Here is a 16,996-nt window from a genome sequence, read left to right on the forward strand (position 1 = left end):
CACGTCACTGCAGCGCTGTCCAGGGCCGCTCCTGACGTAGCGCGCTGAGGCGCCAGGGGATGGGAGCCGCTGTGGGGCCCGGGGCAAATTGCCCCACTTGTCCTCCCCTCTGGGTGGCCCTGAACTCAAGTACATTACCCACACACATACAGATTCAAAGGGGTTCAGATTTAAAGTTCTAATAAATGTAGATGGGACAAATAAACTCAGTCTATCCAGTAATATTTAATTTACAGATTCAGGGCCCAATGCGATTAAAAGCTGATGGATGGGGACGATATATTATTTCTAGGAGTTGGTCTGCAATCTACTAAAAACAAAAATCACTCGTTGTAATATACCATTTCAGATGTGCTCATGGACTGATTTCTCTAGGTGCATGTATAATCAGAATAAGAATGTAATTATAAAATAAGAGATTATAACATGGCATTATCAAAACAGAAGGTATTTGCTTTTTATGTAATGTAAGCCAACAGTGTTTGGAATAGCTCCAACCACCTTTAAGGACTGTAAAAAGAAGAACAGGAGTACTTGTGGCACCTTAGAGACTAACAAATTTATTAGAGCATAAGCTTTCGTGGACTACAGCCCACTTGTAGTCCACGAAAGCTTATGCTCTAATAAATTTGTTAGTCTCTAAGGTGCCACAAGTACTCCTGTTCTTCTTTTTGCAGATACAGACTAACACGGCTGCTACTCTGAAACCTTTAAGGACTGTGAGATTTTATATACATTACACATATGTAATGGGCAATCTTTATCATAAGCTATTGTTAGCTCACGTCATACTCAGATTTCGTTAGTTTTGTTTATTAGGTATATGGTACTGTAGGAGAATATGAGACTTCACAGGTGAACAGAACACATTCTCTACCCTAAGAAGCTTAAAAGCTAAGAGACTAATTCTGCAAACCCTAAATCATCTGAATAGTTGTTATTATTTATTATCTGTATTATTAAAGCATCTACGAGCCCCCATCATGGACCGGGACCCTACTGTACTAACATGAGAAGGCCCACTGAAGCCAAGGACTATTTTACATGAATAAAGGTTTGCAGGATCAAGACCTAACTTATACTGAGACAACTGCAAAACAATAAGACTTTGTCTAAGTCTATGGTAGGATTTGTGCAAAGAGCAGATCATTACTGTTTCACATATAATACATACAATATGTATATATACAAATACATATAAATAATGTACAATCATTACTGCTGTCATTGTTAACTTATGGTTGAAAGACCTCAATAATGATCTTTTTAGCATCAGATCACTCTGTGTTGCTCAGAGTCTGAATGATTTGCATACAGAATGCCTAATAATGCTGTACATAATCTTTCATGTTAGAAAGTCAGGTTTGTTAGAAAAAGTCCACAAGTGTTAGCTCACTACACCAGCAGCCAATTCAGCACTTTATTTAAGATTCATTCCATGCCCTTTCTCTGTTAGTCTGTTAATATCCCAGAGATCAGCCCTTTCTTGAATGAATGGCTGACCTATTCTTCTTTGATTTGCCATTGATTCCCTTTCCTTACCTCCCAATGCTCTGCCTGTTGACTAAATGCTAGAAGTAAGAATGCCTCAGATTTCTGACTTCTGAGTCATCCTCTCATGACTTGAACAGCTTGAAGCCAGCTTCTGCTCTTGGAGATCCTTAGTGAAAACTCCCTTTGTTTCTAGACACAACAAATGGACCTTTTCTTCCTTACAATAGGTGCTATTAATAAAATACATAATAAATAAATAATAGTAATAACAAATATTTCACATTTATACAGTGGGTACCAGCCACTACATTTTTCAAATTACTTCCACTGCAGAATGGGGCAAACCTCAACTCTCCCTTCAGTGTTGTGGAATCTTTTTATATATACACAGTATAAATAATAGGACCTTGAGGCTCAGTCCTGAAAAGAGATCTGCACATGCAAACCTTTACTCTCACACAAAGTCCCACTGACTTCAGTGAGATTTTGCATGAGAGTTAAAGTTACAAGAGTACTGATTTATTCGCTGGATCAGGCCACTGGCTTTTAACAACTCCTCCAGAAATTCCCCCTTCCATCCCCAAGAGTAAGCTCAATTAAACTGTTTATCTACCTTAATAACATGAAGCGCTGAGTCAACCCTTTCAAGATTTGAAGCTGTGGTTCCTCAATGCTTAGCTATCTGAAGTATTTCAATGTCTCCTTCAATAAAAACTAAGCTGAGGTGATCTCAGTTTTTGCCCAGTTTGATATTTCTCAAGGTATTGTTGTTTTTTCCAGGATTGACGCAAAGTTTCTGTATAATGGAAGACATAAGTGCTGTAACCCAGAACCATTACCATTATATTTCTAATGACAATAAGATATTGGTCACAACCACCACAATGCTTGTTTTCATTTTACAAAAGTACACAGTGCCATAGGATGCCGGTCTGTAATCTTGTAAATGGATGTAATATGTATTTCCAATTAATCAAGAATGTAATAGTGCTGGCACTATACTGAACTGTTTGCTTATATTTCAGATGTCTAAACTAGATGCCATGTAACAAGGACAAAGGGTGGCCTTGTGATTAAGGCACTGAACTGGGACTCAAGAGACCCATGACTCTTTCCACAGATTTCATGTGTGAACTTGGGTAAATCACTTAATCTGTCTACACCTCAGTTTTCCATCTATAAAATGGAGATAATATTTCCTTTCTCCCTCATTTTGTCTGGCTTGTCAATTTAGATTGTAAGCTCTTCAGGGCAGGTACTGTCTCTCATTACGTTTGTATAATGCCTAGCACAATGGGGCCTCAAACTCACTTGGGTCCTCTTGATGTTATTTTAATAATCATTATTAATTATAAAGCAGTTTTAGAGTTGAGAACACTCTGCCAGCAGCTCCCTTCTCTTTTATGCCAAGGAATCTCCAGCTGCAGGATTGTGTAAGAAATAAGGTGGTCTCTCAGGTAGCCAGAGCTCAAATCATTTATGAATCAAAAACAACGCCATACATTTTACTTGAAAACTAGTAGTAATCAATTAAGATGTTGGAACACAAACAGACTGCTGCATTCTGCCCCAGCCAAAATTTCCCCAAATGGCCTGGTTGTATAGTGCATTGCAATATGCTAATATTCAAGGTGACAAAGACACAGAAAATGGTCATGAAATCCACATTCAAAAGAAATGGTTGCAACTTTCTTGCTAAGTACAGATAATAAAAAATGGCCTTAGCAACAACTGCTACATGAGCATCTAGGAGCATATGGCTCTACCAAAACCCCTAGGTTACAATCTGAGTATTAAGAGGCAAGCATATATATATATATATATATATATATATAAAGGGGCTGATATAGTCACTTCCAATTCTTCCGGTTCTTTCCACTGACTTATGAATATTATTTCAGTTTTCCTCTGGCTGATGCTCATTCACCTAGACTTCAGCCAGAACCTGGTCTCATTCAGGCACCAGATAAGGTACTCTACTGCACCAGCTAGATCGGACAAGATGGGGACATAAAGCTGGGTATCATCTACATACTGAGGATACCATACTTCTTCAGTGACTCTCCTAACAGCCTCATAGATGTGTTGAACAGAAGGGGTGACAAGATGGAATGCTGCAGAACTGTGCACGAGAAAGCTCTCCGAACACCTGAAACACCCATCACCCCCCTTTGGGATATTTTAGACAAAAAGGTCTGAACCAGCACATCAAGGCAGCTCCACAAACCTCTTCTAAGGACTGCAAACATGTTATCAAAGTCATGTGATTAACAAGATCAATGAAAACTGATAAACCTAAAAGAATCAGCATGGGGGCACCTAACTTCCATTCACCATCAGGAGCAGATTATCAGTTAATGCAAGCTGTGAAGTTTCCAAATCATATCTGGGCATGAAACAAGATTGGCTACAGTCAAGGAAATTTGAGGACTGCAGAATTGTCTCACCACAACCTATTTGGCCACTCTTCCCAGAAAAGGGGACATCCCAGACCAGTTGATACTTAGGGAGGCCATGCATGTCAAAAGATGTCTCTTTTGAACAGAGGTCTGTGTTTCCATCAAGGAAGGTGTCAGCCTGCCTTCCTGAACAGAGAGGCTGACCTTCTCCAGATCTAATGCTTAGCACTTATAAAACACTGTACATATATTAAGTAATTATGCCTTACAACACCCCTCAGAGGTACCCTCAGCCCCAATTTCTCAGAGGAACAAAGTTTAAGTAATTTGACCAAAGAGAGTCTGTATCAGAACCAGAGATTAGAATTCTGGCGGCTCTGCCTACTCCATTCTGTGATCAACCCACTAAACTACACGACTAACACGGCTGTTACTCTGACACTAAACTACACTCCTTTTTCAAGGTGTATGGGTATCTAGTATGATTAACCAGTGATTTACTTGTGAAATTCCAAGGCAGAGAGAGAGGAAGTCACAGCAAATATCAAAATTTGAAATAATGTAAATAGTATACTGTAATTATTTACCAAATTAAAATGCAAACCACAGCAAAATATACAAAAAAGAGGGAGGGGAAACTATAAAATGGCTCTAAAAATAGCATCCTTCTTTTTCAACATACTGTTTTGTGGATAATCTGATTCACAAGTTGTAAGATCTTCATGGCAGCGACCACATCTTCTAGTGTCAATAAAGGGCCACACATATTTGGCACTGTATAAATAATATCTACTTATTTTGCAGACTAAAGTATTTTTTACCCCTATCACTATTGCAGGACCAACCTTGCTACAGGAGAGTGACTTAGGGTACGTCTTCATTACCCGCCGGATCGGCGGGTAGTAATCGATCTATCGGGGATCGATTTATCGCATCTCGTCTAGACGCGATAAATCGATTCCGAACGCACTCCCTGTTGACTCCAGAACTCCACCAGAGCGAGAGGTGGAAGTGGAGTTGACGGGGGAGCTGCGGCCGTCAATCCCGCACCGTGAGGACGCAAGGTAAATTGATCTAAGATACATCGACTTCAGCTATGCTATTCTCGTAGCTGAAGTTGTGTATCTTAGCTCGATTCCTCTCCCCCCCAGTGTAGACCAGCCCCTAGATTCTGTTCTTTGTTACGTATCATCTACATAAACTTTTGTACTAGCAATAAAGAAAGAAAACCCAAAATGACTCTCAGAGGTCAGGCTTAGTTTGCTAGGCTGACAGTTTAAAAAAAAAATCTTTTACTTGTAAATTGAAAATCTGGAGTGATTATTTTGGTCTGCAGTAGAAAAATAACCCCTTGTTGGCCAAGGGTATAGCTGACCTGCTGCAGTATATGGTTTAGCTGCAAATGTATAGAAAGGCCTTGTCCACATTGGGATTTACCTTGATTCCAGCCAGTAGTGTAGCTGTGATGGTGCACACCGCAAGTATAAATAAGAAAAGCTGTAATTTTGGCTGGAATTGGGGAAAATCCCCAGCGCAGACCATAGGTGCTGGAACTAGGCATGCTGGCGGTGCTGCCGCACCCCCTGATTTGAAGTAGATTCCATTTTATCCAGGGTTTACAGTTTGGTTCAATGGCTCTCAGCACCTCCACTATACAAATTGTTCCAGCATCCCTGGTGCAGACAAGACCAAAGACAAGCTGTATTCAACAGCATTTTGGAACCCGTAGTTAAAACCTGGACGCGCACACACCTCTTCCTTCATTGTTCCTGCCCCCTCTATTTATTTATTTTATTACATCCTTCCCATGCCAGTGTTGGCACACAGGATGGAAACTGGTCTCTTCCATTCCTCTCTGTCATTTGCTGCTGCTTCCATCTGCTCTATGGTGTTTAGATCAGCTGTTGTTCTACCCTCCCTCCTACAGAATCTTCTTAAGGTTTCTGTTGGACAACCTCATTTCCTCACCCAGTTGATTGCCACTAGACAGCTTCATGTGGGAGTCTGTGTGCTGGCATCCAGAGTACATGCCCCAGATATGTCTAGTGCTTCCTTCTGATTCCGGTGGAAATGAGCTGTTGGTTGGTGATTTCTCAGATCTCTTCACTGGTGACTAAGTCTTCCCAACCAATGCCCAGAATCTTTCATAGGCATTTATTTCTGAAGCTATATAGTTTTCTAACTTTTTGGTAGATGTCCTTCCCTCACAGCTGTATATTAGCACCAAGATTACATTTGGGAGGGCAGGCAGCATGCGGCCACAACCACCCCACGTACAGCCCTAGCTCTGGAGCGTGGGAGGGCCACAGCTTCCCGGAGCGCTGGGAGGACAGGCAGCCTATGGCTTCAGCCCCCACAGGGCCAGGAGGCTCGCAGTCCCAGCCCCAGCCAGAGCGCTGGAGGACTGGAGCCACACGCAGGGAGCAGTGGTAAGCAGGGGGTGGGGTCAAGCCTGGCTGTTTGGGGAGGCACAGCCTCCCCCAGCCTATGCCACCTGCTGCCCATGTTTGCTATTCTATACATTATGATGGTCCTTAGTGTGAATACCTGATCTACACAGGATTTCTCAAGTTTGAATCCAGCCCGTTCTTCTTTGAGCTTTGCATCCTTTCCACCCACTGCTAAAATGCTGGAGATTTTTGAGACAATCTTGAGAAATTCTCCAAAATCTAGAAGTTAGACAAATATTCCCCATCCCCCCACAACTGTGTCTTATCTTTGGCCCACATCCCTTTCAGGAGACTCACTCCTCTATTGTTACTGGGCCTTCTCTACACCACCTCCATCCGTACCCCCTTCCAGTTTGCACTCAGTGCTGAAAGTCAACCCTATCCCATAGACAGACATCTAACTGTGTGTGCCACATAAGGTGATCAGAGAGCAAGTGTGAAAAATCAGGACACTTCCCCCCCGCCCCCGGGGGGTATAGTTGCATATGCAAGACAAATCCCCTAATATCAGGCAGTCCCAAGAACATCAGTATGTCTGGTCATCCTAATGCCTCACACCCTGAAGAAAGAGCGAGCTGCTGAGGCTGGGAAGGAGAGCCAGGTTTAATGGGCTGCCAAAAGGTGCTAAGCGAGGGGAGGGGGTTAACCCGGGTCAGGGCGGAGGTTACTCTGCTAAGGGGTTGGCAGGAGGACGGAGGCACGGTGCTGCTGGGGCAGAGACTGTGAAGAAGGGCTGATGCGAGGGATGCGGGGGTGCTGTGCACGGCCCAGGTGAGCCGGGGGCTACAGCGTGCCTACACTTTGCACGTGCAGCGTTCCCCGGGGCCCCGCCTCAGCGAGCGCAGCGGGACAGGAACCCCTGCAGCTGCCCGGACTCACTCTCAGCGCTGCTAACCCCCCAGCTCGCCTGCACCGCCCGGCGTTCAGCGACTAGCAGCACCGGACTGACACACCCTGCCGCCAACCGGGAGCGGGCACCGCCCACTCCCCACCCGCGCTGGCCAATCCTAGGGTAGCGGCCGGGGTGGGCGCGGCTGCAGCGTTCTCCCCGGGGCAGCACGCGCTGCGGGCGCCGCCTCTCCACGTGCACTGCCTTGAGAAGGCAACAAAGCGGCTCCCGCGGCGTGTTTACAGCCGCTAGCCGGGTCTGAGGGGTAGCGCCTGGGGCTGCCTGGCCCCTCGCTGTGCAGCCCGGGCAAGTAGCAGCAGCCCGTGCCGCGTGTGCCACCGTCTTGTACCCGCTGGGGCGTGTCTGTGGGAAGCCAGTGAATATATCCGCGTTTCAATCCCTCTCCCTGCTCTCGGGGGTGGTGAAGGGTACCTGGCCGCAGGGTGGGACCGACCCGTTGCGCTGAGGCAGAGCATTGGATGCTGCGTCCGAGAGAAGGAGCTCAGGTTCCTCCTGCGCTTGGCAAAATCCAACCCCCCTCATCCTAAAAATAAGGGGGGGATCGGTTGGCTATTGGCTCCTGCGGTAAGTACTGAGATCTATCGCAGACCTACTGTTCTAGCTAAAATGAAGTTTCCAAAGCCGCTGTTTTTATGCAATAGGCTTGTATAGACTAAGCACTGTTAAGCTATTATTAGGGATGAAATTTACTAAGCCCCGTTGTGGCAGATTTATACACCCTATTTAGTCTTCTGCTTTACCTACTTAAATGTTTAAGGTATTGCTAGTTTCCAGAGTCTTTTAGCAACAGAATTCTCCTGCTGCAACAGGTGCTTAAATACAGAAATGAGCACCTCTGATCAAAGCCAGTCCATCCATCCTGGTCTGCCTTTTGGTTCTAAATTCAGGCTACTATGTTATTAACATAATGGGGGTTGACATTTTCAAAGCTCGTTGGAACAAGTCCCCTTCTTCCCCACTCTGTCCCGAACATGAATCTTGACTCACTTGAATATACTTAGATGTAGACTACTTTGTCATGGGAATGGGGTAGTTCATTACTGTTCTCATTGTGTAAGTGCAATACTCCATCTTGTCTTAAACGCCAGGATTAAGATATTTAGTGATGTTTTCCATTATCCTCATTTAGGGTTTTTGAAATTATTCTTCTGGGAATTTCACTTTGGTGAGTTGTTGTCTTTTATAGGCTTGCTTTATGGAGTAAAATCTTGGTTCAGCACTTTTCAATGTTTAGACTAGAATCTTTAATCTGCCTTCATTCAGTACCATAAATAGTCAGCGGCCTGATTCCTGTCTGCACTACAGCTTCTACCATTATTACCATTGATGGAGCTGAACCCACTGGTGAATTCCAGCTATGAAGTTTGCTAGTGAAGGCAAGGTCTAAGAGAATTAGGTGTTGATCCTTCTCTAGTGGTGGGAACACTTCTATGCCAATTCCTCCAGCAGTTTTGCTAACTGGTCTGTTTCTACAAAAAGAGCATCACCTCTGATTAAAACAAAGCCCAGCTGAAGTAAGGGTTTGGATCATTTATTGACTGGTGGTAAACTTAGGGTTTGTTACTATTACACCTGTCACCTACTAAAAACCATAAAATGCCACACTCCTCTCCTTTTCCCCCTGTTTGGGAGTCTATGATTGTTTAGTACTGTATAATATAAGACAGGAGTCCAAGCTACTTCAGTGTTCTTGGCCCATGCACTCCGTTGCTTTTCTCCCTGAAAATACTTCACAGAGAGTGTGCGGTCAACAAAAAGAGCTTGGGAATTTTAGAAGGGGCAGTTAGTAGCTAATGTGAAAGTTGTTTTCACAGAATAGTTTTCTTAAAGAAATCATAAGCAGTAAAGGAATATTGGGGGTTAGAGGTCGATCAGGTGAGAGTTTATAACAAAGTAGAATTTCAAAGTAAATGATACTTCAAAATTTTTGTTGTGGCTGGCTACAAATCAGATGCAAGGGTATCAAATCTAAAATGTTTGTGTATATAAATGTATTAAGTATTTCTTCTGAGAAGCTATAATTCTGCACAAATACAGATTAATAATGACACATTGTTATTGCTAAGATACCTTGGAGTACTACTGTTCCTCTCTGAATTAAGGTTATATTTTCTGTGGAAATAATGTGGATTGCAGACAAGCAATGTTGACCGTGATCAGTCCTGTGATGAGAAGGAGTTCTCACTTTGTGTGTGTTTAAAATTTTATTCTTAGTCTCTTGAAAAATCTTCAGTGCTGCCTACTTTACCAGTAGTTTCTCATCACTTATACAAATTTATTTTCATCAAGTTCTTAACATTAGTATAATTCATAGATTCTCATTTTGGTTCCTCCATAGTAGATCATTCTCTGCATTTTGGGGTATTTATCCTCTAGTTAAAATTATTAGTCTCTAGACTTTCAGAACATGTAATTGTTCTGGTACATGACTGAAATTAAAACAACTTTATTGCCACAAAAATGGCAAGACTTGGAAATAAATCTCTTGGCAGTAGTACAAGATGAGATTCTTGCCTATCAATGCCAGTCTGCATGTTTTCACTATATAAGCTTTTTTATGAGCATGGGGTATATTTTTGTGTTAATCCACACACATTTTGCAATAATTAATTCTTATGAATGGTTTACATTTACAACTAAAATAATCTTGGATATGGACTCTATATGATGAATAAAAACTGATATCTTTCAGTTGTAAGCAGAGTATAGTCAACAAAACTGTAGATCAATTAACCTCCGCTGCCAAAAAAACTTAATGGAAAGTTAAGGTTGCTTTTGGGGTTGCCTGGTGCCCTTCCAGAGTGTGAAGGGTACTAAACTTAAACCTCTGAAAGTCAGGAAACACCGAGATAAGGTAATGCTTCACAGACAACCTCAACTCTGGCTCCTTTAAACAATGTCAGGGAGTCTCTATGAAAGATCCCAGGACAGTACCCTTATCAAGGATGTGAAGATCGATGGGGAAAACTCTTTAGAGTGCATAAATTGTTAAAACTCTTTCATCCTTGCCTTAAGGAATGCCTCAGGGCCATCCTCTTACCTCAGTAAACTTTGTGCTGCAGAGTGGTGTGTGCTAACATTTCTAGTATTCCTAGGATCAATGGTGGAGAAAAGAAGATAGGGAGGATGTATGGCAATATGTGAATGCCAGTGCAGATAAGGCATTCTAGTGGGCACAGAGACTGTACAAGGGATTATTAGAATAGTTCACCCCATTATTATGTTGCTTGTTCCTTTTGACATGGCTAATGGATGTTGTGACCAGTGGAGGTGACAGTAAGTGCTATGCTAACCAGCTGCAAGTACTCCCTGCATCAATACTGGAAGACCTAGCCTAGTGAGAGGTAATGGGGGGTGTTGCTCTCTAATTAAGAGTAATGAAGTGGAGTTGTGATGAGCACAGAAAACTCATCTATATTAAGTATCCTTTGTCATCCCCCTCAGGGGCAGAGTTAAGGTAGTAAGTACTATGGGAGCGTAGTGTAGCAGGCATTATCTTAACTCTGTATTTCAGAGGTTTAAGTGTAGCCACTCTACACATTCTGGAAGGGTACAAGACAGTGTTAGGTAACCTAACTCTGTGCTAGCATTTTTGGTGGTCAGTATCTTGTTTTGTTGTTGCTATTAAAGAAAGCAGTGTTAGTGAGGTGTGCTGGAATGAGGGGCATTGAAAGGGAGATGATTGTGAGGGCCATTTGGAGGGTTTGTGGCATCTGCTAGCAGTTTTGTACCTACCAGTAGAGGACTGGGGAATTTTGGTAGCCCCAGAGAACCACTGCCTTTGCTGGGGGAAAGTAGATCAGTGTCCCTTTTTTCTCAGAAAGGAAGGAGGGTGGAGAAAGGGAGTGCCATGAGTCTGTGTAGTGAAGTGACTCTTTTCTTTCTGAGGTTTGTGGTGTTTTGTTTTGTTTTTTTCCTCCCCCTTTGTACACCTCCTGGGGTATCATATGTCACAGAGAGTCAGACTTCCCCCCCACAGATAGGCAAACTTCCCCACTATCTTTTTAGGAAGTGTTTGCATCAGCATCGGTAACCACTTCTCCTGCCCCTCAGCCATGCTATTCTCTTCCTTCTCTGAACCTTTCCCTTTGGGCTCTCCTAATGATGAGAGGTAACTACCTCTCTGCAGGGTTCCTCACCCCCATGCAGCTACATCGCCTGTGTGCTTTTCTCTCCTCCAGTGGCCTCTGGTGGTGCAAGGGCCTCTACAAAATACCTTTCAAAAGGGCAAGGATGTTTTAGCATGTAAGACTTTTACCAAAACATGTATTTCGAACATCGATCACATAGAATTATAAAGAGCCACTTGGCTCTTGGAAAGCTTTATATTGTCCAACTAAAATGTTTTCCAATGTCCTGTTTTTATTACTAGAAATCTGGAATGACAACACAACTCATCCGCACCTTGCAGTGTATTGCTTTAAGTTATAATTTTCTGACATCTCCATTGGTTACTATAGAAATATTCATAATGTCACAATGCCATTATGGCTTCAGGTGAGGACTAACAAACCAGAACAAACGGATTCCTAAAGAGCAAATAACTTGCAAATATCGCTGCTCAAAAAATTCAGAAAGAAACAGAAAATACATGATATGTATGCATAAGCAGATATAAAAGAGTTTTATAGAACTCAATTTGTGGTCGCCTTTCTGGTCTATTATCGCAAAATAGTGTCTGCATCTTTTTGATAGCCTGGTTTGGGGAATTTTGTGGCAAATGAGTCTTGTATAAAAGTGGTAAGCTGAGTTTAAAAACTCACTAATAAATCTTTTCCTTTTTTAAAAGCAAAAGGATCAGCCATTTTTTGCATGTGTGTTCCTCTGGTTAGTTTGAGTCTGTTCAGATACCATAGGAAGCTTGGTGATAAGGTAGGGATGCTGTCTCTTTATTTTATTTATTTTCTATATATTCCTTGCATGCATACATTATCCCCAACAAAAAGAGTCCGTAAACAGTCTTTTTAGAGCATTCTGAACGTCTGAAGAAACAAAGATGTATTGGATACTGCTCTCAATTTACTGTTACTAATTTGATCCACTAGCACCTCAGGTATAAGGGATATGAACTGGTGGTAAACTTTATCTGTTCAGTGCACAACAAAGTAGTATTCCCACTGTTAGACTGATTCAGAATAATGTAAATGACTTGCATGCCTGATCTACTCCAAGGTTACTATAGAAATTCTTCTGTTCCTGCAGAAATTCCTTTTTAACTACACTGCTCCTTGATTATCTTAGCATTGTTTAGCTGCAGTACCTTAATTCTTTCTGTGGTGGTGGTCAGGCAGCAATTTTAACAGGGACAGATTGAGGGACACAGCCTATCCAAATAATCCTCTTCTAAGTGTGAGTTGCTCTTTAGCATTTTATTTTGCCATTCTTCTTCCTTGAAAAAAAATTGTTTTTCATATTTGTTTAAAATTCTTGGCTTCCTCTTTCCTTTCCCTGCAAGGTTTAACTTCATCTTAACCAGGGATTGTTTTCTGTAGTGTAGTTTGGGTTCCTTTTTAAATTTCCCTATTCCTTTTAAATTTGATTACTAGCAGTACCTTGTGTGGCCCTTGAAGTTATATTTAATCTTAAAAGCACTGCTGTTTGTGTTAATTTTGTTGGGGTTTTGGCAGACTGGAATTTTTGCTCTTCTATTGTACTAAACAGCAAGCTGTGTTCCAGAAATAATGGACACAAGATATCTGAAAGTCAACACATTTTACATAGATGACGTGATATTAGTCTCTCTGCACTGACTGAGACTGACTGACTAAATTTAAAGTAAGCACTGCAGAAATAGCTTTCTTTAGAAAGCAAATCTTATTCCAGAATGGTGGAGACTCTGAATATTTGGATATTGTGATTAAATTAACTATTGGGTAGCATTTGAATTTGGGGGGGTGGAGGGTGAATTTTCCTTCAGGTGGAGTTCATCCCATTTTTTGAGATGGTATTAGCATAACTATTCTTGCCCCGGATGGCTTTTGAAGAGCAATTTTTGTTTGAGGGATAGCTCAGTGGTTTGAGCATTGGCCTGCTAAACCCAGGGTTGTGAGTTCAATCCTTGAGGGGGCACTTGGGGATCTGGGGCAAAAAATCAGTACTAGATCCTGCTAGTGAAGGCAGGGGGTTGGACTCAATGACTTTTCGGGGTCCCTTCCAGTTCTATGAGATAGGTATATCTCCATATATTACAAATGTATCAGATTACACCAATCAGCATGTAATTATTTAAAAAAAAAAAAAAAAAAAAAAAAAAAACCTTCCGTAGGGAGGAGATTCTTAGACTTTTTACAACGGGTTTATTTATTAACCACCTAACTCTCCAATATTTTGTACACCACTCTGTGCAATCAGACTGATGCTCTTTGGCCATGTCTACATTTCTTTCTGAAATTCTCCTACTGTTTCTGTAACATTTTGGGAGCACTAGAGCCGTCTGGCTGCTAATGTTCACACCTTCTTACCACTGTGTTGTCTAGACCTGCTTTGAGGTCTAGACAATATAGTAATAGAAATGCATATAGATAGAACCATGTAGTTGTAGACTATCACTATGTCTTCTAATCCTGCTCTGAGCAGATCTAGAGGTCATAGTGGTAAAAACATGTCTGTCTACATTAGCACTCCCATTGGTAGTAGTGCCGGGGAAGCAAGAGCAGAGTTAGATTTTTCAGAGAGATGCAGATGCTGCTTTTAGGACCACTTTAAGACTGTGTCTTCACTAGGGAAAAGTGTTTAGAAAAACGTTAGAAATGTTTTGATTTGGTGTTTTACAAATAAATGTTTCAATTCAGGTTGACAGCACGTGAATAAAAATATTTCATCTAGGTTTTTTTCCCTCCCACTAAACATCAAAACATTTCAGCAAAATCAAAATTTTCCCATGTTAATTGAAAATTTCCAGAAACTGCATTTTCTATAAAAACAAATTAACAAAACTACATTGGCAAAATATTCCTAACCAGCTGTGGCGCAAGGGTATAATTAGAAACGTTACATTTACCCTTCCAAAAACCTCAGTATAATCCCAGCAGGCTCGAAAAATGTAACAAGTACTCAGAGAACTTGCCCTGGAGTGATACCAATAGTAGATCCCATTCCTTACTTCCCTGAACCACTTGGAAAGGATCTCCCAGCCCTAAAGCCAGATCTACACTCTGGGGGATCGATCTAAGTTACGCAACTTCAGCTACTTGAATAATGTAGCTGAAGTCGACGTACTTTTAAGGCACCGCGGTAAGTAGATCTCTGTGCTAAGCCGATGGCTGATGCTCCCCCGTCAACTCCACCTACGCTTCTCACTCCGGTGGAGTATCTTAAGTCGATGGGAGAGTGTTTGGCGGTCGATTTATCGCATCTAGAGTAGATGCGATAAATTGATCCCTGCTGGATCGATCGCTGGCTGTTGATCCAGCACGTAATGTAGACATGCTCTAAGATTCTGGGAAGGAGAAGAGCCACTTTTTCATTCCTTCTGCCTTGTCATGGTGGCTCAGATGGGAAGAATTCCGTTCTCACCTCACTATCGCATTTCTAGTGGCAAGGGGCAGTGCCACTAACTCTTTTCCTTCGGTCTTATTATGAAGATCAAGGTGTTTTTGTTTTGTTTTTTTTCTAACTGCCCCACTTTGCACTGCCAAAACACTCACTCCTTTCTCTCTGAAACACATGAGTAGAGGAAGGGAGCACCAAACCTAGGAGTGTTCTCTGCTCTGCTTCATCTTAGTGTATCAGGCACTGTGTGCCACTCTGTACTCTGAGGGGAATTCTGCGCCCCAAAATTAAAAATTCTGCATATTTTATTGGTCAAAATAACACAATATAATCACACCAGTTTCAATTATGGTAATTTATTTCAAAATACTGGTCAGCAAGTATGTCTGTAAAAATACAAACCAGAAAAAAAAAATTAGGTAATTTTTTTTTTTTTTTTTTTGACAAATGGATTCCTTACTAGTCATATTAATACAGAACTTTAAGTAATACATTTCTGTATTGTAGTTTAAATGAATTTCCCACACTTCAGAAGCAGTGCAAAAGGCTTGTGGGGATAGGGAAGGAGCCTGGGAGTGAACATGGAGGGTCATTGGGTGTGAAGTATGGAACAGGGTTTTTTTGTGGGGGGGGAGGACGGGATTGTTTGGGTGTTGGGGAGCCTCCCCCATGCAGACCATGGCTGACCCCAAGCCTCTCCCATTCAGTCAGGCACATCTACCCCGTCCTCTTGGTGCTCTACAGCACCCCTTCCATTCAGCCACTGGCTCAGTGCTGTCACCCTACTAGCTCCCAGTCTGTAACCTCCCAGCAGCCAGCATGCCCCAACCCTGTCCTAACCTGGCTCCACGGGCAGGGTGTTATGAGGAACACTGCTGGCTGTTCTGGTGCCACAGCGTCCCCAGGTGGGTGAAAGGCAGAATTGCAGCACTTCTCACGCAGAATATTTTTTCTGCAGAAAAAATAAAGTCAGACATGAATTCTGCACATGTGCAGTGGCTCAGAATTCCCCCAGGAGTAACTCTCTTCTTTGATCAGTACTGGATTGCTGGTTCTGCTTATGCATTGCCACAGATGTGCTTACTCTGATAAATGAGGGCCAGTAATGGAAGGGCAATGCACATGCATTTCTGGGTAGAGCTGAACTCTCTATTAGTGAATATCTTTCCAAGCCTTGCACCTTAAACCACAAAGAATAAAAAAAGTCTTACTAAAAATTACATTGATGGTACAATTGACAACAGGAGCATGGTGTTTGTGGATTAACTTTGTTCTGTTGTATGTTTGTGCAGTGCAGGAGAGATGCAGAAGAGCCCAGATCAGGGATCTCAAACTCAAATGACCACGAGGGCCATATGAGGACTAGTACATTGGCCCAAGGGCCACATCACTGACACCCCTCCCCCCCGCTGCCTCTGGCCCTGCCCCCACTCCACCTCTTGCATTAGGCCACGCCCTTCCCCACCCCCATTCCTACCCCTTCCCCAAAGTCCGCACCCCAACCCCACCCCCTCCCTATCCCTATTCCAACTCCTACCCCAAATCCCTGCCCCTGCCCCGCCTCTTCTCCGCCTCCTCCCCTGAGTGTGTGGCTCCCTGCTCCTCCCCCCTCCTTCCTGGAAAGCGCTGGTGGCGGGAAGTGCCTGGAGGTAGGCAAAGGAGCAGGGATGCGGCGCACAGGGGGGAAGAGGGACGGCGGGTAAGGGGAGCTTGGCGGCCACAGGAAATAACTCGAGGGGGGGCGCAGGGAGCTGCGGGCTGCGTGTTTGAGACCCCAGCCCAGATTCTGATCTCTGCCGCATGACATGTTCCATCCCATATTTCCATAGTCCCATCCTGTGCTCTGTACACGTCTAAGCTAATCAATAATTCTAATGGCTACTAAATCTTAGACTCATATTCATGTGCTTGATTTATGTAGCCTGTACACATCCTATAAATCACACAAGTTTTGTTAATCGATATTTGCTGCAGAAAGTGGAGCCATGAGCCTTGTAGAAATAAACAAATTCATTATAATGAAGAACCTCTTGTCAGTAATTCAATTTGTTATGTGGAAAGAGCACTTGCAGCTACTGTGTCAGTGGGGAAGGTGAGATGGGTGATCCATTGCTCCTTAAGGGATTTGTATAGACAAGGCATTCTGGAGAGAATGCTGTGCTGAGAAAGAAATACATGCTGTTTCTGAAGGCTTCACTCTTTCAAGGGCTCTTAAATTTATATCTTACATATCTCTAATATTTGCAAAGCAA

General features: G+C 42.7%; 1 protein-coding gene across 3 annotated transcripts in view; it reads left to right on the forward strand.

Annotated features, from left to right (window-relative positions):
* Positions 1 to 7,408: 7,408 nt before the first annotated feature.
* FRMD1 (FERM domain containing 1) overlaps positions 7,409 to 16,996 on the forward strand; it is a 75,147-nt gene continuing 65,559 nt past the window's right edge. For 2 of the 3 annotated variants that reach the window (XM_034765192.1, XM_034765195.1), the window contains exon 1: positions 7,410 to 7,817. The gene's annotated coding sequence lies outside the window, so the exon portion shown is untranslated. Of the gene's footprint in view, positions 7,818 to 16,996 lie in introns of all 3 variants that reach the window. The other variant, XM_034765193.1, reaches the window with a different exon arrangement.

Source organism: Trachemys scripta, chromosome 3 (assembly GCF_013100865.1).
Source record: "Trachemys scripta elegans isolate TJP31775 chromosome 3, CAS_Tse_1.0, whole genome shotgun sequence".
Classification (NCBI taxonomy): Eukaryota; Metazoa; Chordata; order Testudines; family Emydidae; genus Trachemys; species Trachemys scripta.